This window comes from Lygodium microphyllum, chromosome 2, assembly GCF_053477565.2.
Source record: "Lygodium microphyllum isolate KBCC chromosome 2, Lygodium_microphyllum_v1.1.10, whole genome shotgun sequence".
Classification (NCBI taxonomy): Eukaryota; Viridiplantae; Streptophyta; class Polypodiopsida; order Schizaeales; family Lygodiaceae; genus Lygodium; species Lygodium microphyllum.
Genome location: NC_141136.1, coordinates 175,819,800 through 175,846,472, shown reverse-complemented (window position 1 = coordinate 175,846,472; position 26,673 = coordinate 175,819,800). Strand labels below are relative to the sequence as shown.

At 40.0% G+C, this 26,673-nt stretch overlaps 1 pseudogene; it reads left to right on the top strand.

The window, feature by feature from the left end:
• Nucleotides 1–746: 746 nt before the first annotated feature.
• Nucleotides 747–26,673, top strand: part of LOC148040641 (protein NARROW LEAF 1-like) — a 39,210-nt pseudogene continuing 13,283 nt past the window's right edge.

Sequence of the window (26,673 nt, the reverse complement as noted above, 5' to 3'; positions counted from 1 at the left end):
GTAAGTTAACTAGAAAAATGTTTTTATATTGGAAACTATGTTTCTAGATTGGCAATCTAGTAAAGTTTGATTTTTCCTATATTAGACTCTTTCTAGTTATGTGGAAAACTAACTAGCAAATTCTCTTTTTTTTCCTATATAGTAAGGCAGCAGGTAGCCCTTGTGCGAGGCGGCAGGTAGCCCTGGGACACGAAATTGCTATGTGCCTTCTTACTCTAGCAATCATCATCATTACCTGCTCTCTCTCCTGATGATTTCACAGCATCAATGGAGGTGTAAGGGCTCAAGGCCTTTGGCTCTTCCATGATTGTCCCCAACCCTTCTGCAAGGAGGATGCTGTCTATCCTCCGGATTGAATGAGTCTTGACGTTTTGGGCGTGGAGGCAGGGCAGGGACAGGAGGCTTTCTGTCTTCCTGATGATGACCATGGCTTCTTGATGGAGAACCCAAAACAGAAAAACCAAAAATATGAGCCGATTCAGACGCAATTCATCGAATATCACATGTACCCAGAAGGCGGGTCATTCTGCAGATGACAAGGAAACCCTCTTTATTTTGAAATTTGTTATTAATAGATTCTTAGCGAATCCCGCCCTTATCTATGCAGTGTGCGCTTGATTAACAAAAAGCCAAGACAACCCAAAGTGATCTTTTGGCATTTACTTCTCTTGAATTCCCTGTTTTCTCGAATTACCTTTGTTTGAGACATCAAATGCTGTTCTTGCAGGCCTTTTGAGGAGATCGACATGTCAAAGGTTCATCATTCATGGGTATGCTGTTCCTCTTCACCTGTATCAGAGAATTCAGCACTAGATCGTGATTATTCCATGTCATCTGGGAACTCTAGTCATCTTCCTGGAGAAGATGGTCCTACATTGCAAGCATTGGCATCTGGTGCTCATCACCATTTGGAAGGTAGTGCTGCTTATTTCCTATGGCCTCCTGCATATAGGCCTCATGTTAGAGCAGAAGAAAGGAAAAACTTCTTTTTTGGTCTACAAAAGGATCTAAACTCAGACATAAGTGAAAGGGTGCCCAATGGCAGGCAAGCTTCGACACTTCTGGATGTCATGACTATCCGAGCATATCATAGCAAGCACCTACACAGAGTCAGCCTTGGAACAGTAGTGGGATTCCGCAGAAGGTAGGGGCATTTAACAAGTACTCCCGCAATCATTGTGTTTGTAGCTCGGAAGGTTCATAAAGCATGGCTTCAAGAGTGCCTGAGGCTTCCAACTTATCTTGAGGTGAAGGAAGTTGTCTCTAAAACCCATGGCATGTGGTTTTATGGCCTCTAATTCTGTGATCAAGTTTAAGCAATAACTGCCTAGATTGCCTGTACATGAGAAGCGTTATGATGTCAACTAAAGATCCACAGGTAATACTAGTTTCAATGTAGTGGACTTCTTGCTTAACTTCATGGTTCCTTTTTCAGAGAAGTTTCCTTGCCTGGTTTTCCATGAGTAATGTGCAAGAGAAAAGTGCAGTTCTGTAAAAGTGCTGAATCATTATCTAAGTTGGCAAGTTGACACAGAAATATTATAGTTATACCCATTTGGATGATTTCAGGGACCAACTGGAGGCATATGGTGTGATGTTGATGTGGTAGAGTTCTCTTATTTTGGTATTCTAGCCGCAACCCCTAAGCAAGAGGTATACACAGAGCTGGCTGAAGGTTTTGTTAGCCTACTCTATTTTCATTCTCAGTCTGTCATCTCCTGGTTGTGAGCTCCTGTCAGAGTTTGGCAGGAGACAGAGGAGCTCTGTCAGCTTTGTATTTGCTGTTTGTGTCTGCATTTCTTTTCCGGGTGTCACACAGCCCAAACTGGGCCTTTTGGTCTGCAGTCGGCCCAGATTTGGGCAGGTTGGCCAGATTTGGCCAGGTCGGCCAGATCTGGCCAAGTCGGCCAGTTTTGGCAGGTCGGCCAGTTTTTCTGGCCTGGGGCTATTTATAGCAGCCCCCCAGTCATTCACAGCACATTCTTCTGCAGGTTCAGCACATTCTCCGTCCTCTCCCACTCCGGCATTGGTGCTGCCATTGCTTTCAGTCTGTTCTGGTGCCCTCACTGACGCTCCGGGCTGCGTGCAGGGACTGATCAGTCCATTTCAGTGTATTCAGCATTCATTTCAGTCAATGCAGATTTTCTTCCTTCATTCCCTGCTTTCTCTCCCCCCTCCTTTGTGTTCGTGTTCTTCTTCCGTTGCGCACTCTCACATGGTATCATCGCCTGACTAAGAGCACGGAGGACCTAACCTTGTGGAGAGATACCTCACCCCTCTTCTGCTGCTATCACCTCATCTCCAACTGCCCAGGCAGCCCCTCCAGGTGGCCATTCTTCTTGCGTTTGCTGCAGACGACTCCTCTTGAGGCTGCCACATCATCCATCGACCCCTCCTGCTTGCGTTTTTTATCAGGCGGCCCCTCCTTCAGCTGGGCGACACATCATCAGGCTGCGTTTGCAAATCTGATGGTCGTTTCCACTCCTGGCGGCTTACCTCCTACTGGCGACCCACTTTCAGGTTGCATTTTGGTGTTGGCGGCTTCTTTTCTGGTGATCTTCATCAGCTATCTTTGTGTTTTGCAGATCCAGGTGTTTGTAGGCTATCACAGCTTGCGTCTTGGTGGTTGGTGACCATTATTAGTTGCAATATATGTAAATAATTGTTGCATCATTACTAGTTTGACAATTCTGATACGTTTCTCTCTCTGGTGAATTTCACAGGTTGCAGATCAGGAGACATTTGGTACACTTGGAGCCATAGTACAGAGTAGGACAGGGACTTGTCAGGTTGGGTTTTTGACAAATCGACATGTTGCGGTTGATTTGGACTACCCCAACCAGAAGATGTTCCATCCACTGCCTCCAAATGTTGGACCTGGTGTTTATTTGGGTGCAGTGGAAAGGGCAATGTCTTTTATTACAGATGAGCGGTGGTATGACATTTTTACAAGTGTGAACCCAGGTTTCCCTCTTTGCTACTTTTTTTTGAGCTGTCTGCTGTTAAGGCATTCTTTATTGTCAATTTTATAAACTTCTCTGTGAGTTTAAAGAAGAATTCTGGTTTCCGTTTCTTGATATGACAATATTGATACTTGATGATGTTTGCTCATGGGGCAGAGACATTTGTGCGAGCTGATGGTGCTTTCATTCCATTCGGGGACAATTTTGATGTCTCCAAAGTCACAACTACTATCAAAGGGGTAGGTGAGATGGGAGATGTTATAACTATTGACTTGCAAGCAAGCATCAACAGCATCGTGGGGAGGAGGGTAATAAAAGTTGGCAGAAGCTCAGGGCTAACAGAAGGAAGCATCATGGCATATGTCTTTGAGTACGATGACGAGAAGGGCAATTACTTTTTCATTGTTTTCTTGATTATGGGCAACAATCAAGACACACATGTTGCTTAATTAGTTTTTAGTTCTATTCTCCTTTAAAATTATTTTCATTTTTCTTTTGGTTGCTAGAAGTAGATGTTGATGTCTTAATTTGTTTAATCTATTTTGATCATTAGATGTATGTTATTGATCCTTACTTAGAAATGATGACATTCTCTATATAATTTTCTAGTTAAAAATTTATTGTACAATTTCTTGTTTGATATTAGCAAGAGGAAGGGCAAAGTAGATAAAGTGATAAGGAAAAAAGAGAATTTCCACAGAGTTCCCTAGTTGAAAGTACATATAAGTAGGGAATGTAAAAAATAGGAAAAATGAGAGATTTCCTAGTGAGAGTACCTAGGGAATCACCTCTAGAAAATTTTTCCTATATATGAAATATTTCCTATATAGGAATTATTCCCTACATAGAAAATTTTGTATTTTCCTATGTAGGAAATATTTCCTACATAGGAAATGTCTTATGTGATTCCCTACTTATTCTCACTAGGAAATGTCCCATTTTCCCTAGTTTTTACTTTCTCCACTTATATGTATTTTCAACTAGGGAATTCCATGGGGAATTCTCTTTTTTTCCTATATGGGGATCGATTGAAAGTTCCTTGTGCTAGTTGGTACACATTTGTCTGATCTAAGATATAATTATGTTCTCATATGAGTAGTTGTAATTTCCATGAAGAAAAACCAGAAGGCCCTCCCTTGAATTCTGATCTTGAATATACATTGATGGTGTTGAGTTATGATCCCGTGTGTACTTTGCCTCCTGACTCACGAAATACTTACTGATCAACTCAATAGAGTTACTGCATTCGAAGACGTATTGTTGTTCCTCTTCATAACATCGTTAAAAGCCAACTATTCTCTTGATCTCTTCAAATATAGGAAAATGGCGTACGACCACTGTTAAGAGCTAGCAAAGCACACTGCATTGTAGAATAGCTCATCTTGGGTATACCCACAACAACATCACAAAAGGCCCTCATCTCCTCTTTCGAACAATAAGCATCATTGAAACAAACATCTGCCCTAGCATAATTGAAACAAACATTTGCCACAAAAGGGATGATTTGATTATTTAATGGAATTCTAATGATTTGTTGCTTTATTATGGCTAGCTACATTTATTTAATTAATTATTTTTTAAATATGATTTTTGGAATTTTTTACAGATGATGTGTAGAGCAAGATGAATTGGATATACGCTGCAAGCACAATTTATTCCATAGACTTTTTTATTAAAATATGTAAATAAGATGCAACGTTGTTTGTTCTAAGGTGCATGTATATATATTCTTTGTAAATATTTATTAATATTTGAGACTTTAGGATATATACTACATATATTTAAGAAATATTTTATAGCTCTTAGCAGTGATGAGTTATGTAATTGATTGTAACGATCTATTCAATTAACTCAAACTCTTTTGCGAAAGGAGTGATTGTAAAGGGTGTATCTCCAGGCAAAGCAAGATTCGTTTCAATATTATAAATATGGCCTCAAGGAGATGCTTACTCCAAGTACAAGGGAAAATTGCATTATGTCCCTCAACTTTGCTTTACTTCATATACAGGAGGAAATTGCATCTAATAGTATGTCACTCATCTTTGCTTTACTCTTCTTTAAGTCTATTTTGAGTTTTATGAGTTGTGATTTCAATTTTTATAAGAAAAGAGAGTAAGGGAGAACTTATTTTACTCGCTACATGCAAGTCTTGTTGGAGTTATATAAAGCTCACCCTATTTAGACTAGGTCTCACCTATATATATGTAGATTGTGATCAATATGATGTAGTCTTTGGAAGTGTCTCTTCTCTCCCTATCACGTCTCTACATATCTTCTCTCTCTACATCTCAACATGGTATCAGAGCTATCATGATTGACTACAACAATTCCTTGAAGAAGTATATCTATGTAGTATCTCTTCAATTCTTGATTCATGTTCTTTTCATGCTTAATTTTGATGTATTGTGTATGTTATGAGCATCTTATGTTATGAATTTTAAGCATAGAAGAAGTTCACTCGTTCATCATTGAGATTATAGATATGTTGAATCGATGCCTTGCTTGGATACACTAAAAGCTTAGATTTGGGAAACTCTTAAGGAAATGCATTTCTCAAGAAAACCAAATTTTGTCATGTGCTAGGACCCATAAGTTTTCTTCTTATCAAATCCGTGCTCAATGTGCAGTTCTGTGTCAAAATTTATGTTAGTTCAAGTAAACTCAACTTGAAATAAGAAAACAAACAGGACAATAGCTTTTCGTGCTTGCAAACTTCTATGACACAAGTTTCATCAGGATTACTCACTCTTGAATTTTTGCATTTCTACCAAAATTAGGGAGATTATCATCTATTCTTGGCCAAAAAGTAAAGTGATAACATTTTGAGTGTTATTCATTTTTCTCGTCTATGTTAGAGTGATTTCTTCTCTCACACCTTTTGTCTATTTTGGGTCACTTTATTCTTGCATACGTTTTGTCTATCTTAGGGCTCTTTCTTTTGGAGTCACTATAACATATACATGCTATAACGACGTTTTCTTTATATATAAAAAATATCCCCGTCGTCGGTATTAGCATTAGCATTAGCGCCGCTAGAAAACTGTCGCTATTTGCGTCGTTATTTAGCGACGCAAATACCGACGTTAATACTGATGAAAATAGCGACTGTTATAGACAATTTCCGACGCTAATACCGACGATTGCAGAATAATTTTCCGACGTTGATACCGATGGTTGCAGAGAATAAAATGTTTTTGTGGCAGAGCTGCAGATGCAACCCTGCCACAGTTAGAGACACATAGGGCTAAGAGACAATTCCTGTTGTCAAAAAAGTTAGACAATAGATCCCAAATAACTACAAGACTTTGCAAACAAGTACTTTCATGACATTAATTAATAGAAATGTGCACTGCATTGATAAAGAAAATAACAGAACTTAAATTGAGAAGTGCTACTGCGACAAAGCAAATATGGAGTCATGCTACAACATAGAAGTCCGAATCATATATACTTTGCTATTACATATGGAGGATAGAGGCCATAATGCCATACATAATACAAGATGGTGAGTAATCCTATGTAGCCTAATCTTCTCTCTATGACTCATCCGCATCAGAAAACTCCTCTCGCTGTAGTGGCATATCGAAGGGAGTCTGCAACAGCAAATGCATATATAATTGTGAGTACCAAATACAAACTGACATATAATGATAGATTTCTCAAATTAGGAATGATATTTATTACTACTTACCGATCCTCTGTGAGCATAGAGCTTCTCGATCAGGGCACTCAAACCATGCTTCTCTCCGTATGTCACCTCCAGTGCAGTCGGGTCGCGATTCGTAAAACCTTGCTGTGGCACACAAACATTGAAAAACAACGTACTTGAGATTCATGTTCGAAATACATACATCGACATGGATGTCATTAAATTAGAGTACTCTACCCTATTAATACTTACAAAATCTGCCACGAATGTTGTGTGGCCGCCGCTACCAAGGTGATGCACCGATCCTGTGTCCAAGCGCGCCTTTGCTGCGTCCTTCTGCTGCTTCCACTTGTTTGGAGTGGATGTTGCCTCATCCTGGAGATTACTCCTGTCCTCTATATCCAACCACTTCGGCTTCGATTTTCCCTGCTTGACTACTTCGCGTGCATCAGACCGCCTATGCGACTAATAGTCACGCATACGCGTCATCATCCACCCTCTCGAAAATCTATCATTGCTACAGGGCTGAGGGAACTCTCCATACAATGTATCGATTATGTACTCCTTGTTGGCATTTGGGATCTCCTTCCACTTGTCTGTAATGTTGTGCCGAAATACTTGTTGGCACAACTCATGCATTCTAGAGATGACAACTTTTCCATCATCATTCATGTATAAATGGCCAGAGGCCTTATCTATGAGATACGAGTAACCTGCAAGATTTTGCAAACGGGTACTTTCAGGACATTAATACAAATGTGTCAAACACAATTTGAATTGATAAGTGCTACTGCGAAAATCTTCATGCGAAAATACATACCTGGAGGAGTGGGTTTCGTGTACTTCTTGTCGGCCCTGGGAGTGATCGGTGGGGTGCGTGAAGGAGTGGGAGTAGTAGACGTCTATCCGCCACCTCCAGTGAAAGATGGTGTTGACTCCCTGGCAGTACGAGTGGGAGAGACTACATCCGCATCCCCACAACAGGAGCTACCTCCTCCTCGACCACGTGACTCTGAAACAAAGCGAGACCTGCGACTGCATCTACTGGAGATTGAAGCATCGGACCGTCTAGAGTCTGCCGATCGTGCTGAGGTGGAACGGGAAAGCTGTGCGTCAGCTCTATCTCTGACTCGTGCTAGCTGCTCTGGTGAGAAATGTGCTAGCATCGCCTCAATGTCGTCATCTGTAAAATCCCGACTCATCCTACCGTCCGTGCCCAAATCCTAAACCTGCACATACAAGGAAAAATAAGTCAATTAGATAATGAATTGCAAGACATAATAAAACTAAGACTTAATTTGCAAGAATTAATTTTAAAATAATAAAAAAATTTAGATAATACAAAATACCATACTCCAAAAACATACAAACTGTCCTAACCAATTTGCAAAAAGTGGACATGATGTAGTGGGAGGAACGTTTTGATCGAGTCACTTTTGTTTAGGCTTCCACAATCTCATCTTGACATAGCTCAGTATACACCGGAAGATCTATACAAAATTCTCCACAAAATGAGAACTCTGCTTCATTTTCAAAAAACCCATCCTCTATCTCCTCTATCTCCTCTATCTCCATAGTGAGATGTCTTGGTCCTCCAGGCAATTCATGCTACCCTCAGGACGAGCCCGTTGTCGCACAAATCCCTTTAAGGACTTCATGAACCATTCAAGGAAAAACATCCATTGACTATGAACTGGACCTGCAACCTGCAATTCATCTACAATATGCACTAGAAGATGGGTTTGCATCGTGAGCATGCTAGTGGGAAGATACTTCTCCAAAAGACAAGCAATCTCTACGCCATGCATTTCGCGGATTCAATCGATGATGTGTGAATCTCTTTTTGGGAGACAAACTGAACCAATTCGGACAATTTGTAAATGGCTGTCCGTACCTCCGATGTCAGAGACCCCACGATTGCGATCGGCAATATGAACTGTGAAAACCATGTAATTAACATTGTGTATAAACAAATGGAGATTCTAAAATCTAATATACAGAATCATGCCATACGCAGTCTCATACCATACATACCTGACACATCTTATGCCAATCATGGGATTTGAGTCCTGTCAGTTGGTCATCCTTTGTGAATGTTGTCTTGAGAGAACGCATTAGGCCAGTCGGCGTGCAAAAGGACTCGATGTTTTCCTTTACTCGTCGCACTTCATTGCCAAACAAAACCCAAGGAGCACGCAGCAATTGCACTCGACCGTCGACGCCACTTACAGGCCAATATGGTTCCATCTTTCCCACTGCTTTCAAATCCATCCTTGCTCCTAGTGTGTCTCGCTGCCCAGTGAGGTGGTCCCATAGCAAGCTACCCACATTCTTAAAAATGTGCATGGGATCTAAAAGGTGGTTAATCTTCAGTTTTTCCCAATAAGTCAGTTCATAGAAAATTGAGAAGCATCGCATTCCACTGGGAAGCGAGTCTTGGTCCACCATCCTGCGATCAAACCAGCTCAGTGTGTTCATTCTCGCAGGAGGGCGACCAAGAAATCCTTCTCTCATGACATGACCCTCTGGCAAAAAAGCCCGATGTCTCTCAAATACCATCTTCTTCATAGATTTTGACATACGAGAATCCAACCTTGATCCAACAGAGGACATGTATGGTAACCTGACGTGACTAGCCCTACAGAACACACATGTACAATGAGGCATGTCATAATACCAACATCGCTCAAAGAAAACTAGAAAAATAAGAAAACATCCTTTACCAGAGCATTCTCCATAACCTGGAAAGTCATGCATGGTCCATATAAGAATTGCCCTTATAATTGCGGATCGCCTACCAATATGTTTTCTCATGTCCTCCACTACAATTCCCTCCTACAACTCCTTTAGCTCATCAATCAGTGGAGAGAGGTAGACATCCATATTCTTGATTTTGTATCGTCCAGGCACAAGCAAGCTCAGCAAAAGGTTTCCTTTCTTGGTGGAAAGCCATGGCGGTATATTGTAGTTAACAAAGACCACGGGCCATACACTATAGGAGGTGGAACGTAAACCAAAAGGATTTACCCCATCCATGGCAAGACCGAATCGTAGATTCCTCGCCTCCTTTGCAAAGTCAGGGAAAGTCTCGTCAATGTGATGCCATGCTTCTGACTCAGCTGGTGTACACTGTACACCATCAGTGGATCGATTTTCCGCATGCCATGTAGTCAAATTTGCAAAACTCTTGGTCCGAAAAATGTGACGAACACGTGGTATCAGCGGAAAGTGCCTCAAAACCTTCTGCAAAACAGTCTGTCCTTGCAAGTCATTTCGATACCTATCCGCACCGCACTTGGGACATGTGGCCAACAATTCAAACTCTCCTCGGAAGAGAACACAATCATTGGGGCAAGCATGAATGCAATTATAATCCATGCCTAGCTTTCGCAGCACTTGTCTTGCATCGTCACGAGACTCAGGCATCGTGTTTTGGATAGGCAAAATGTAAGATTTCAACGTTCTACAAATTGCAATGAAGTACGTTATTAGAGTGCTATATAGCACATTTTAATGGCTTTCAATAAAGAATCATACACATCATAATATACCTGAATAGCTCTATCACACTCGCATCACTCCATCCATACTTTGTTTGTATGCTCAACAATGAAAGAAGTGTCTTCAAACGGGATACCCGACTCCCATCATACAATGGAATGGCAGCCTCCGCAATTAAAGGATCTTGGGATTCCGAGTCCGTCGGAAGAAATGATTTCGATCATGTCCTCTAACTCGGGCTCCAAAAAAGTAGGAGGATCGTCCATGTCTCCAGCATTCTCACCCATAGAAGGGGGTTGAGAGTTATCACCTTCTATGAGACAGTTAGTTATCTGGGACGGCATTTGTATAGAGTGCAGACGAACCCATCTTAGTAGATGCAAGATATCTGCAGACTGCAATGTATCGACATGGCCCTGACCCTGTAAAGGACGTTAAGGAGCTAACTTCTAAGATAACCCCAAACTATTATACTTAAATCAATTACATGTCATATAGTACGTAATGAGAGAGAACTTACCGCAATCTCGTAATTCAAGACTGCTTGGTCAATTATCTCAACTCGAAACTCTCCATACCGTTGCACATGCTCTATGGACAAACGACGTTTTCGACGAATGGCCAATTTGCATTGCGTGCATGGACGGGGGACACGTTGATTGAGCCAAGCCTCACGATCACCACCATATTGGTCGGGAGTGCTAGACATCTTGACTGCGATGTAATGGAATGATAATTTAATAAAGATTCTATATTGTATATTGGGACCACTCCACTATATATATTTCATGTCTTTTTTTTTAAATTTTCATACCTATCTCTTTGAGTTCGGCTCTAAACTTATCTATCTTTGAGGTCGGCTCTAAACTTATGTATCTTTGAGGTCAGCTCTAAACTTATCTATCTTTGAGGTCGGCTCTAAACTATGCTCACACACATACATTTTCGTAGCTATATTGCAAAGAATAAAACCAACACAAGAAAATTTTTGAAAACACTCGCTTCCATTTCTCTCTCTTTCAATACTTCCTAACCTACATTGCAAAGCAACACAAAGATCGAAGACAAACCAACACTTTCTAACCTACATTGCAAAGCAAAACAAAGATTGTAAAGAAACCAAAACAGGGCATACCATCGTGCTCTCTTCTTCTTCCACGACCTCTTCGTGCAAGCGACGCTCCTCTCCTCGCGTGCGGCTTGCGGCTTGCTTCCTTGCTCACCTCCCTTGCTCACCTCTCTTGCTCACTTCCCTCTCTTGCTCATAATCCTTTCTTTCTCTCTGCCTTCGCACGCTCATATGAAAGAAATGTTCAGGTTTCAGCGAAATTTTACCGCAGTAATTCGTCGCTATTAGCGTCGGTATCCGCGTCTTTAAAAATGTCGGTATTTGCGTCGCTAAATACCGACACAAATACCGACGTTTTTAAAGACGCAGATACCAACGCTAATAGCGAGGCTAATACCGACGCCGAAAAAAAAACGTCGCTACTTAGCGTCGCTATATGTGTGTACCCTTGTAGTGAGTATATTTTTTAAGCTAAACGTCTTTCCTTATAGTATAGTTTCTGTATATGATTTGTTATGTTGCACTTTCATCTCGTCGTTTCGTACTTGGTATGGAGATTCTACGATCTTATATTGTACCACTACAAGGATATGAGGGTATAGCGACGGGCATTTGTGACGAGAAATAGCAGTGTCGCTATTTGTGCCACAAATAGCGGCACGAATAGCGATGCAAATAGCGACGGTACTCAAATGAAAAAAACGCGGGCCGAAACCCGAGCGCGTCATTTTGCGCACATTCATGAAAGAGAGAGCGAAAGGGAGAGCGAGAGAGAGAGCGAGCATCTTGTATTTGAGAGGGAGAGAAAGAGAGAAAGTGGGAGAAAGAAGACTTCTCACCGTTGTTGCGACCATTCGCGAAGAAGAGAAGGAGGTGTACGGAGGGCGAAGAAGAGCCGCCGTCATGAAGAGGAGCCGCCAGACCCTTCTTCGAGCCTTTACGGTGAGTGCATTGTCCATTCTTGCTTTGCTTTTGTGTTTTCTCTCTCTCTTTTACTTATTTTTGGTATAATTCGTGTGTATTGAGAGAGGGAGAGGAAATGAGAGAGAAAGAGAGGGAGAGGGAGAGGGAGGGAGAGGAAATGAGAGAGAGAGAGAGAGAGGGAGGAAATGGGAGAGGGAGGGAGAGGAAATGAGAGAGGGAGAGGGAGGAAATGGGAGAGGGAGGGAGAGGGAGAGGAAGAGGGAGGGAGAGGGAGAGGGAGAGGGGGAGGGAGAAAAAATGAGAGAGGGAGAGGGAGTTTTCTCTCTCTTTTAATTGTTTTTGGTATAATTAGTGTGTATTGAGAGAGGTAGAGGAAATGAGAGAGAAAGAGAGGGAGAGGAAATGGGAGAGGGAGAGGGAGAGGAAATGGGAGAGGGAGAGGGAAGGACACATTAAACATAATAGGGAAATGAGAGAGGGAGAAGGAGAGGGAAACATCGAACATAATAGAGAAAGAGAGAAAGAGAGGGAAAGGGAGAGGGAGAGAGAGAGAAAGAGAGGGGGAGGGAGAGGAAAAGAGAGAAAAAACATTAAACATAATAGGGAAAGAGAGAAAGAGAGGGTGAGAGTAAGGGAGGGAGAAGAAATGAGAGAGGGAGAGAAAGAGAGCAAAAGGAAATGAGAGACAGAGAGGAGAGAGAAAAAATGAGAGGAGAGGAGAGAGAAAAAGAGAGAAAAGATGTGGGACATAATAGGGAAAGAGAAAAAGAGAGGGAGAGGGTGAGGGTGAGGGAGGGAGAGGAAATGAGAGAGGAGAGGAGAGAGAAAAGGAAATGAGAGAGGGACAGGAGAGAGAAAAAGAGAGAAAAAACATTAAACATAATAGGGGAAGAGAGAAAGAGAGGGAGAGGGTGAGGGAGGGAGAAGAAATGAGAGAGGGAGAGGAAGAGAAAAAAGGAAATAAGAGAGGGAGAGGATAGAGAAAAGAGAGAAAAAACATTAAACCTAATAGCGAAAGAGAGGGAGAGGGTGATGGAGGGAGAGGAAATGAGAGAGCGAGAGAATGAGAGAAAAAAATGAGAGAAAGACAGAAAAAAATGAGAGGGATAAAAAATGAGAGAAAAATAGAAAAAAATGAGAGGGAGAGGAGAGAGAAAAAGAGAGAAAAAACATTAAACCTGATAGGGAAAGAGAGAAAGAGGGAGAGGGTGAGGGAGGGAGAGGAAACAAGAGAGGGAGAGAAAGAGAGAAAAGGAAATGAGAGAGGGGGAAGAGAGAGAAAAAAATGAGAGAGGGAGAGCAGAGAGAAAAAAGAGAAAAAACATTAAACCTAATAGGGAAAGAAAAAGAGAGAAAAAACATTAAACCTAATAGGGAAAGAGAGAAAGAGAGGAAGAGGGTGAGGGAGGGAGAGGAAACGAGAGAGGGAGAGAAAGAGAGAAAAGGAAATGAGAGAGGGGGAGGAGAGATTAAAAAAATGAGAGAGAAAGGAGAGAGAAAAAGAGAGAAAAAACATTAAATCTTATAGGGAAAGAGAGAAAGAGAGAGAGAGGGTGAGGCAGGAAGAGAAAATGAGAGACGGAGAGGAAGAGAGAAAAGGAAATGAGAGAGGGAGAGGAGAGACAAAAAACATTAAACATAATAGGGAAAGAGAGAAAGAGAGGGTGAGGGTGATGAAGGGAGAGGAGATGAGAGAGGGAGAGAAAGAGAGAAAAGGAAACGAGAGAGGGAGAGGAGAGAGAAAAAATGAGGGAGGGAGAGGAGAGAGAAAAAGAGAGAAAAAATATTAAATTTGATAGGGAAAGAGAGAAAGAGAGGGAGAGAATGAGGGAGGGAGAGGAAATGAGAGAGGGATAGAGGAAGAGAGAAACGGAAATTAATTGTTGTTGTTTGTTTTAGTAGTAGTAGTAGTAGTTTTTTTTTTCTTTTCTTGTTTATTTTTGTTTAGTTTTCTTTTTTTTTTGTTGTAGTACTAGTAGTAGTAGTAGTAGTTTTTTCTTCTTTTCTTGTTTATTGTTGTTGTTGTAGTAATTGTTTTTTTTCCTTCTTTTCTTGTTTATTATAGTGGTCGTAGTCGTGGTAGTGGTAGTAACACAACATTAGTGAATTTGAGAATCTCCCAATTCTCATTTTTTGAATACTAAAAAGGTGGCACCCAGATAACATGCCCATAATTTTCTCAAAACCATATGATGTGACCTATCATTAGAAAGTACTTGAGAAATTGAATGTATTGAGATACAGAGCACTTCATTTGGAGTTATAGTGTTCAAGTTATGACAAATCCAAAGATTTGACCACATGTCCCAAACTTATGGTAAATTCCCATATTCCCCAATATGGTGTTTAGTAGTAGTGGTAGATGTGGTGGTCGTAGTCGTGGTCATAGTCGTGGTAGTAGTAGTGGTAGTTGTGGTCATGGTGGTGGTGGTTGTCATAGTCGTAGTCGTAGTCGTGGTCCTGGTCGTGGTCATGGTAGTCATAGTCCTAGTCATGGTCGTGCTTATGGTCCTAGTCATGGTCGTGGTTGTGGTTGTAATCTTTGTCGTAGTCATAGTCGTAGTCGTGATCGTTAAAGAAAATGAGAGAGGGGGAGGAGAGAGAGGGAATAAACATACATCATAATAAAGAAAGAGAAAAGAGAGAGAGATGGAAGGAGAGGAGATAATGAATGGATAAAAAACAAAGAGAGAGTGGTGGCGAGGTCCAGTGCAACACCACGAGACGGGAAACACTCCAACATATAGAGTAAGCTAAGGATGAGATGTCATTTCTTCGTAGAAATCCATGGAGGGATATTGTAGTTGACAAGGACTATAGGCCACACACTGTAAGAAGTTGAGCGCAGACCGAATGGGTTCACACCATCCATTACAAGACCAAGACGAAGATTCCTTGGCTCTCGGAAAAAGCCTAGGAAGGTAGAGTCAATGTGGCTCCATGCGTATGAATCCACTGATATTCGTTGAACTCTATCTATGGATCTATTCTGCGCATGCCACGTTGTCAAGCTCGTCGTGCCGGACGTACGAAACATGTGGTTTATGCGGGGGATAAGCGGAAAGTGTCTAAGAACTTTTTGAGGGATGGTTTTCCCTTGCAAGTCCTGTCGATACCTGTGAGCACCATACTTTGGACATGTCTCCATAGTCTCGTATTCTCCTCGAAACAGTATGCAATCATTGATACATGCATGGATGCTGTTGTAGTCTATGCCAAGCTTTCATAAAACATGTCGTGCATCATCACGAGACTCAGGCATGGTATTTGCAAGTGGTAATATATGATATTTTAGTAACCTGAAAAAAATCATAAAACACCTTGAAAAAACACAAAAATTTTTAATGATAGTGCTGAAAAGAAATCAACGAAGCGTACGTACAAGGTACCTGAACAACTCGGTCACACTCGCATCGCTCCACCCATATTTGGCTTGCACAGTTAGGAGTGCAAGCAGTGTCCTCAGGCGAGATACTCAGCACCCATCATATAATGGTATGGATGCTTCCTCTCTAAGCGGATCAGAAGTCTCGACATCCATGGGAATCAATGCATCAATCATTGCCTCCATCTCAGGCTCCAAGATTGTAGGTAGGTCTAGAAGGCTGCCTGTCTCCTCTGGTATTGACAGTATAGGTTGGGTAGTACCTTCCAAGTGGTGGATTGGCTCAAGCACTCCATCCATTGCACGCCCATGAACTCTTCTAATTGGCCACAAAGGGTGCACTCCTCCTTGGGACGAGACATCATCTCCCTAGATAGAAAATTTACCAGCTACACCCAATCTTCTTGTATATGGTATTCAATTAGCTTGCGAGAAGCATCGTACGTATTCTATAGACAACTGACGTTTTTGTCTAATTGCCAGCTTGCATTGAGAGTAAGGACATGGGACACGCTGATTAAGATATGCCTCGTGATCTTGAACAACAAGGCCTTCATCATTTTCCATTTTGTCTACGTTACGACAAACAATTTGTTTTTGTTATCATTCTTTTTTTCTTTTTTAAATTGTTTGAGAAGGGATTTCTTCTCTTGTAACTCAGCAAAAATTAACGTATGTAAAGTCTCCACCCACCCACCCATAGATTACATCGGTGAGGACAATATGCAAATAGAGGGGTCGATATTGCAAGGGGTGGAGGCCACCAAAAGCTTGGAGCATGTAGAGGAGCCAACATCGGCTAACAATGATGGAAATACAGGAGTCCAAGAATTCTTTGAGAACGAGGTGGACTCATTCTTTTGTGGTGACATGTCTATTGACCTTCTAGTGTATGCAGAGTTGTGTCAGGAGATTTACATGGGACCATAGGATACTTCATACTTGGAGCATCCACTTACTCAATTCGTTGACTAATCACTTATAAGGATACATAAGATATGAATTTTAAGTGAGTTTATTTTTTTAGGATTTATATTACTATGCTTTGTATGATTTAAATTAATTATGCTAACATCATTTTTTGTCTGTGTAGGTGATCTTTTTGGATACTTAGATCATCAAGATGAGTCAAGGGATGAGCGATGAGGAGTTGCAGGATATCTTCATGCGCATGTCTCTAGATCAAATGGCGAGATTCAAAGACATGGCACACCAGGAGCTATCTCGGATATCGTCAGGCCGCTCTATTAGATCTACTTTGGCGCGATCAGATGCTTCAGCTTCAAGTAGATGAGGTTGACGATCTAGACTTGAGCCAGAGGGAAGGAGTGCTTCAGGGTCAGGGGGATGCTGTAGAGATACAGAGGCAGTGAGCTCGTGGTCGGCACGGGATACAACTGCTACTCATCGCTCTTGTGGCGGTTCCAGGGAGCTTGGCTCAGGTGGTTGCTGTGGAGGCACGGACGCAGTGTCTTTATCTCATCATTTTGCTGGAGTTGCATCACCTCCAGGATTTGTCACACCTGTGGGGACGTCTACTCCAATTACTCCGCGGCTATTGCTCAGTCGTTTGCAAGTGGTACCCCTATGGATGCTACACCGATATAGATACTACCTCGGTCGGTACACTGGATGCATAGGGGTCTCCTAGATATGCCCAGGAGCGTGGACGCAGGTGGGAGAGGACTTATCTTAGGCATACCCTAGAGGGATATGCCTATCTTGTCAATGATAGGTCAGGAGCCATCATCATGAATGATGAGGGGAGGAGGGTGATCGCTCGCATGAGAGAGTTGTGCCAATAAGCTTTTCGGCACAACGTGTTAGATCATTGGAAAAACATACCGGAAGAGGGGAGCAAGGACTACATAGTAGCATCCTTGCATGAGGAGTTTCCAGTTCTAGCCACAGCAGATAGATTTTCTACGGGCTGGATGATGGACTGCATGCGTGCATATATGTCACACAGACGATCGGACGCACGCAAGGCACTCAAGAGTGGGGCTCCAAAGCCCGAGTGGCTAGGACAACTGGTGTTGACTGAGGGAGGAGGCTACAGATTCTCCAGGACGTTGGAGTCAGCAGTGCGAGATGGCGAGGGCACGACTAGAGGCCAGAGTGGTCCATCATCTTGGGAGTGGCGGCCATAGGACATATCTAGAGGACTTTGTAAGTTTTTCTTTTGTTTTGCTTGCTTATTTTTTTGCAATATCCTTTGTACTGACAATCATATTTCTAACAGTTAGTATTTTATTTTCTTTGCAGTACTCCATTACAAATTGCGAGCCGAGAGCCGATCTGCAGAGAGGCATGGTCTCATTGCATTGATCGATCGATTATATAGATGCGATGGCCCTATAAGTCACTCATCTTTCTTATCCGTACTTACCATGTTTAATTAGAATACATTATTGTATGGTGGATTGATATGTAGTTTCTTTTTTTGCAGAGTTCGTTCGATGCTCCTTTGCAGCGGGACGAGCTTTCAGATGGGGAGGGTATATAGCTCGCCCTTAGATCCCTGGAGCTTACACACCTTTCTTTTTTGGTCATTTGATATGTGTAGACATTTTCTATGTAGTAGTGATATCTTGCCATGATTGTACCAGTCACTTTCATTATGCGATCATGTATTTATTTCATGTATCAATGTTATGATTTAAGTACACTTTGTTTTTGTTTACACGAGCACTGTACACATTGCAGAAACTATTTTGTATGGCCCAAATAAAGCACACAATGCTATATGTGGCCACAAATTTTTTTTCCCCTGTTACTATCGCTATTAGTGTCACAAATTTACCTACACGCGTCGCTATTGGCGTCGTTATTAGCGTCGCAGAGCATCACTATCAGCGTTGTTATTTGCATCAGTATCATACCGACACAAATAGCGACGCTGATAATGATGTTGATATCGACTGTTCTATGGCATCGCCAATAGCCACGCTTTTTGTGACGATGGGGGAAAATTTTATTATTTACATTTTTGTCACTTTTAACGTCGGTATAAGGCCTATATCTTGTAGTGTACGTATTCTCTTAGCCAACTATGTCGAATTTGATAATCGTCAATGGATTTTCTTTTGGACAATGTTCGTTCCTCACTTTCAAGGATAAGGATTCCTTGGGTGGAAAGTAAAGATGCTGCTAATTCTTGAAAAGGCGATGACTTGCATGATATTGTTCTTGGTAATTATGAATATTTGCCTCAACCAATTGATCAGGCTCATGATAATACCCTTGTAACTAAAGGATCTATCTTTGAAGAATGGAAAAATCTTTATAATGAGTGGGTCAGACATGACAAAGTAGATTGTCAGTATATTCTTTCTGCTCTTCAAGATTCTCTTATGCTTGATGTATGTAGTTTTTCAACCTCACAAGCTATATGGGAGTATTTGATAGCAAATTTTGAGAAGAAATTGATTATAGAAATACTTTATCTTCATAGTCACCTCACTAAGTTACAATACAACATCGAAATTTCTATGACAACACATATCAAATCATTTAGGAACATTATCAATCAGTTTGTTGGTGATGCTGATGCTATTCCACAAAAGCAATTGGTAACACAACTTCTTGATACTGTAAAGGATCCTACTTATAATAATATTGTTACCATATTATGTAACAAAGATGGGATCCATTTTGATCAAGCTTGTATATCTTTGATTGAATATTCACAACGACATGAATAATGATACACAAATAAAAAAACAATTCTCATCTCACAAGAGGACACACAGTCATAAAAAATCGACCAACCTTTACTTGCTTGAAGGCGTCCATTTCCATGCTCTACACGTAGGAGTCGTCATGGTGGTAACTTCTCTCGTCTCAAGTTTCCTAACAGACATTGTTCTTATTGCAATAGAAATAGTCACACTACAGATGATTGCTGGGAAAAACAATATGATGAAGAACATGGTATTACGAATAAACAAATACATTTTAGTAGATATTATTCTCCTTGTGACTACTGTAAAAAGATTAATCATCCAACCCATCTATGTTTCAAGAGGCATTTTGATTCAAATTGTAATAGAGCATATGCTGCTACACATGACAACACTAGTGAAGAAGCAAATTGTGTGAGTTATTCTGTCTCTCTAGAAATGATACTTCATGTTCATGATCAATTTATTTATAATATTAAATCTAGTGCTATGGGAAATCTGACATATCGGTCCCAATGGTTACATAATTATCATTCTATTCTTGTCAAAAAATTGGTTTATCTTGATGATGATACAACTTGCCAAGTCAAAGGTATAGGTGATTTATATCTCGATACTCTTTCTTTAACAAGAATTCTGCATGGAGTTTTACATATCCAAGATCTAAAAAGGAATCTTCTTTCAGTTGCAAGGCTTGTGGATCTTGGTCTCTTTGTCGGTTTTGACCATACCAAGTGTCGCATTGAGAAAGATGGCAAACCATAGCTATTGCTCCTCAAAATGGTAATATTTTTGAGTTATCTTCAAATAAGTATATTGCAAATGTTGTTATAGCTCTTGGGAATCTTAACAGCAAAATATGGCATCATCGCTCTATTCACTCTAATTTTTCAAAGCTTGTTCATCTTTATCGGCATGACCTTGTTCAAGGTATGGAATTCAAAGCTCGTCCTCATATGGGTATTTATGAATATTGTGCACTTGGAAATCATTTTCGTGAACCCTTTTCCATTTCCATCACAACTCATTCTAGAGACTTTCTTGATCTTATTCACCGATATTTGTGGACATTTTCCTCCATCAAAATCTCAATATCAGTATTTCATGACTTTTATTGATGACTTCCCAAGATACACCACTATTTTTCTCATGTGACACAATTCGAAAGCTTTATTATCTTTTAAGCACTATCAAAAAGCTGCAGAACTTCATATTGGTCATCACATCAAGAAACTTCTTAGTGATAATGGTGGAGAATACATTTCAAATGATTTTGATGATTATTATAATAATCAGGGTATTCATCATCATGAATATACGATTCCCTACTCTCCTCAATAGAATGGTATTACTGAATGTTAAAACAGGACTGTTCTCAATGCCATGTGATGTATGCTCGTTCATTCTATCTTAGTGAAAAATCATCTTCCTACAACTACTCCCTCTAGTAAAATACCAATTACTACTTGGACATGTGAAACTCCTTCTATTTCATATTTTCAAACATTTGGATGTATTGCTTATATTCATATACCCAAAGAGACTCGCAAAAAACTTGATCCTTCCAGTTTGAAAGTTATTTTCATTGGATATTCAACTTTTTCTAAGGGATATAAGTTTTATGATCCATCTTCAAAGAACGTAATCATAAGTCCTGATGCTATTTTTAGTGAGGAACTTATGGACACCACATGGTCTCACGAGGATGCTGGGTGGACCTAGTCACTAGAGGACATTGAGGATACAAAGTCATTACTCACTTATTTTCCTTTTCTTTATTATCATGAACCTCCTTCATGGGATAATATTGACTCTTTAAATCAGGATTCACAAACTACACCTATTATTGATGATGATGGCCTTGGCATTGATCTTTATGTTGATCTTCCACTCATAGAAGGGGCAAAGATAATATAGTGGCTGATTCTCTTTCTCATATGTGGGCTTGCAAAGTTTTAGCTATGACAGAATTTCATAATGATTGGATTGAAGAATTACAGGAGGCTTATCTTCTGGATGAAGAATTCAGGCATATTTTTTAGAAATTACAGCAAGGTCTTATGGAAGAAAACTTGCATTACCAGTTCAAAAATGGCATTATTTGGTTGAAAGGCAAGATTGTTATTTCTTCTACGTTTTCTTTTACGTGGAAAATTATGGAGGAACTACATTATTTGCCTCTAGCTGGACATTTAGGAGTTTTCAAGACCTATGACAGGATCAGCAAAAGTTTTTATTGGAAAGGACAGTGGAAAGATGTCAAGGACTTTGTTATGAAGTGTATGCCTTGTCAGCAGAATAAGGACAACACCCATAAGCCAGGAGGTTTGTTACAGCCATTACCTATTCCTACAGGTAAATGGACTCATATTACTATGGATTTCCTTACTGGCTTATCTATTACCAAGAAGGGATGGAATAGTACATATGTGGTGATAGACAGACTCACCAAGGCAGCCCATTTTATTCCAACCAAGATTTAGTTTACTTCTCCTTAAGTGGCCAGTCAGTTTATGGAGTAGATTTTTTTGACTACATGGATTACCGCAGGTGATTGTTCATGATAGAGACTCAAAGTTTATGAGTAACTTTTGGTAGGCGGTATTTACATCTATGGGCACTAAATTGGCTCCATCTACGGCTTATCATCCCCAAACTGATGGACATACAAAAAGAGTCAATAAATTGTTGGAGACTTATATTCGCCATTTTTGTTATGATGTCCAAACTTCATGGGATTCTTGGTTACACTTGGCTAAGTTTGCTTATAACAATTCTACTCACACTAGTATCGGAGTTTCACCCTTTGAGGCTTTGTATGGTTACAAGGTGCCCTTACCCACAGTCATCTTTAATGAAAGGATCAATCCTCATGGGAAGGAAGAGTTAGAAAGAATACAGACCCTTCAGCAATGTAAGATGAATCTTAGAAAGGCTCAAGATCAAATGAAGATGTATGCTGATGAGAAGAGGAGGACTTTGGAGTTCTAAGAAGGAGACTTGGTCTTACTGAAGGTGCCCAAGTCCAAGTACTCTACATTAAAAGATGGATCTAGTAATAAGCTTGCCCACAGATTTTATGGCCCTTACCGGATCCTTAAGTGAATTGGAGATTTGGCATACAGATTAGAGCTTCCCTCTTCCACAAAGATTCGTAATGTCTTCCATGTTAGCCAACTTAAGCCCTTTAATGGTGATGTAGTGGATATAGTTGATGAACTGCTACCTATTGATAAAGAAGGTCTTATTCAGTAGATCCTAGAGGCTGTTATAGGTCAGCGTGAAAAGAAGCTTCGATCTTGTTCTATCATGGAATATTTGATCAAATGGAGAGGTTTACAACCTGAGGAAGCTTCTTGGAGGCCTGATTCTATATTGGACGAGTTTTCTTTCTTAAGGGATACATTGGTGGCTAAAGCCTATTGATTATGGAGCTAGTGATGATGCAGACAGGATCAGGACAGCACGCTATTTTAGAACGGTTTTTATTGTGCCTAATTTTTAGAATTAAGCTATCTACATGGGCTTAAAGTACTCTTCAAGAGCTTCGTTTTGATATATGGTACGTCTCATTTGGACACTTCTATTAGAAGTTATGGCAGATTTGGTCCAACAGGGTCTGTTTATACAACAAGCTGTCTACTTTGTTTTGAGATTATTTGTTGAAGACTTTATGGCTCCATATACTTTTGAAGTACTCCAGATCATGTATATAGCTAAGGCTTACTTCCGTTCTTCAATCTTAGTCCATATAATTAGTCATACTTCATTCATTTCCCATTTATAAAGCTGTAAAAATAGAGTAGTACTCAGTTCTATCCATCTTTTCCTAGTCTTCCAGGTTTGTTTTTGAGGACAAAAACTTTTAGGAAGGGATGGATTGTAAGAAGCTAGGAATAAGGATTTAGTGTCAATAATATTGATATTATGCCATGTCACACTCACATTGGTATAAAAGGAGAGGAAATGTACTTTTTCATATCTTTTGGACACATTAATACAATTACAGTCCTTCTCTTCCATCTTGCTCACAGCTTCTATGGCTTCTCCCTCTTTCCTGTCTTTCTCTCTCCAAATCTAGTATTTCTGTCTTTTTGTCACTCTTCTTCTCTCTCTTCCTGCAGTCTTTCTCTCTCTTCTGCAGTCTTCTCTCTCCTCTTTCTCTCTCTCTAGTTCACTCTCTGACAATCTTGTTTGCCAATGCATAAAAAGACATCATGGTAAGCAGTATGGTTTGTTAATGCCTTTATCTATTCCTAATTCACCGTAGGAACAAATATCAATGGACTTTATTATTGGTTTGCCACCAGTGACTTCTTCACAAAATAATATGCTTTGAACTATTTTTGATAGATTTATTCCATGCGAAATACTCTAACTAATTCACAAGCTGCTAATCTTTTTCTTAAGAATATATTTGTACATCATGGTTTTCCAATCATTATTGTATCTGATCATGATCTCTATTTTTGTAATAATTTTTTTGATACTCTTTTCTCTAACCTTAGTACTAAAATTGATTTTAGTTCAGCATTTCATCCTCAAACTAATGGCAATTTTGAAGCTACTAATAGTACTATTCTTGATTTGATTCGTGTGGATACTATTTCTTCACCCTACACATGGAATCAACATTTCCATCTTTTACAATTTGCTTATAATAATACACCTCACTCTTCTACCAACAAACCATCTTTTGAAATTATCTATGGTTGCAAAATACCAACAACAACATTTCATTTAAGTCAGAAAGTACATTGTGTTGATTATTGGATCCATACTAATTTTATACACCCTCACAACATAAAGGCCATTGAAAGATTTGCAGGTATGCGTGATGTAATGGGTGCTCATTTTTCTACATGGTCTAATGTAAGTCTCATGAAATGCATTGATAAATCCAATAATGGTTTAACATGTGTAAGAATTATTACAAAAATTTGAACTTACATGCGTGCAGTTGTCAAGAAGAGATCAATTGATGCTTGAGATATTGAAAAGTGACTTGTTTTTAGCAATAGATTCCACACTACAATCAAAACTTTTAGATCTTTTGAAAGATGCTAATATAGAGAGACAACTGATAATAGATTGTAAAGAAGGAAATAACTAGGCTTGATGAAGAAAAGATTGAATAAGAGTATTGTTTGCACAATCTAGTGCAAGATGGCAAGATAAATCAAGCTTCTACAAGGTCTCACAAATCAGAATCAGTAGCACTAGGTTATAGTTGAAGCTTTCAAGACTTCAAGACAAACGGAAAATAAAAAATGTGCACGACGAAGCTTAGAAACTCTTGCATGTGTTTCATGAGTTACAGTAGAAGTTTACACACCTCGAAGAAGAGGTTATATTTCTAGATGATATAGGTGTCTTATGTGTGATTTACATAGTACTATCGATGGGTTATTGTCGATAGTTGCTAAGACATAAGGTTGGGTTGAAACATTAATGCAAGAGGATATGTTGCATATGTATTATTTACATGATGTACCTACTGATGTAGATGTACCATCTATTGTGGCTTTGTTTAAAAATGAAAAGGATAGTGCAGATGTTGATGTAGTGGTAACAGGAATTGACAAGGGGCTATTGTTTTGTATGATAAGCAAGATGGGGCCAATGATAAAGATGCATTCACTAAGGTTGCATATGCAATATTAGTAAATGGTGCACATGGGATACGAGCTATGGTTGATCATGTGGATAAATTAGTGACTTAAGTTACTATGGAAGAGTCTATCAATGGTATTTCATTCAATATGTATTTGTTGAGAGGAAAGACAATGGATATAGTGATGCAAGTCACTAAAGCACTTGATGCTTTGAGTGACTCTGTGGTTGTGTTGGCAAAGCTCTAGCAGGGGTTGCTTCCAATGCACTAGTTCCAATGTGAACATAAATGTTTTTATGTGCATGCATTTAGGCATATTGAATGTATGTATATGTAAGCTACAAAAAGATGCTATCATTGTCGCACGGGAATTTTTGTGGGGATTCGTGAAGTCACTCGCCGCAAGGACGTTTTGAGTTGGGAGAATTCAATGAAACTTATTCAGAATAATTTTGAATGAGAATACAAATTCTTGATTGAAAATATAAACAAGTTACGGGTTCATAAGATTTTCAATTTTTGATCACAAGAATTTCGAAAAAGACAACGGTGAATGCTCAATCTAAGAGAGAAGAGAAGAAGGTGGAATATCAAAATTTTATGGATAAATTTTGAGGAGCATGAAGCTTGACTCCAAAGCCCAATATTGCATTGAATTTGTTGATGATCTTAAAAAGAAATAGGTGAGAAGCTTTAAGCTCAACTCAATCTTCATAGCAACTTGCAATGATGATATCTTCATTGTAGGCGAGGGGCTTAAATCTTGTCCTCAAGCCTTCTCTCAAAAATTCGATGACAATCTTCAAAGAAGGTGAGGGATTCACTCTCAACCTCAAGCTATTATCACTTGATTTGATGGTCCGATGGACATTGTGAGCTGTAGGGTCGGTACGATTCTCCATGACATAATGTTCCAATAAGTACCAAAGTCACGAACTCTTTATCTCTGACCATGCATTTGTCATCATCTACCTCAAGCACTCCAGTAGCTCCACGATCCAAGGTACAAGCTCAAGCAAGCTCAATCCTTAAGCTCCAAGCTCCATTCTCCATTGCTGCATGTGAGACAAGAGAAGAGAAGAGAAGAAGAAGAAGAGAGAAGAAGATAGAGAGCTTCTCCACCACGGTCTCTCACCCTCACACACTCACTCCCTCACATTTCCTCTCTCAAGCACAAGCTCAAGCAAACAAGAAGAAGAAGAAGAGAAGAGGAGAGCTAGTTTTAGCCACACACAAGAATGAGCTGCGTTATTCACTTTTTAGCTTTTATACATGCCCTCATCCCTTTTGGGCACCACCTCTTTTTTACATAGCCGGTTGTTTAGCCTAGGTCCTCTTTTCCTACTCTCTTCTATTTACATTATGACTTCACCCATAATCGTCTACTGTTCAAAATTTGCATAGGAGGGAGCTTGGCACTATTTTACAAATATTTAGGGGCACCTCTTTCATTTTAGCACTTGCCTTGGGTTTTTGAGATGTCTTTCGGCTTTTGGCCCTTTTTCCTCTCATTTCTACTATCGGATCATCTTTTCTCTCTTTGCCCTTTTTTTTGCTTTTTTATTTTTTATCTTTTACCTTTCTTGCATTGGGGATTAACGTGACCCCCCTCCTAATCAAATGCCACTTCCATGGCACTTGTTGCACTTGTTGTTGTTGATGAGGACTCGAGTGGTCGAAGGGTTGCCATGTGGGTTGGTGATGGGGTTTTGTGGAGATTGAATGGGTAGAAAAAGCATCACAAAATTGGATGAGATATTGCGCAGACTGAGGGTATATTGAGTGGGTAATGGGGGCCTCCGATATCGATGATTAATCAGAGTTCTTTAGTGTACTTGAAAAGGAAAAAGGAAATGCACTACATGGGTGTGTGTCTACATGATTG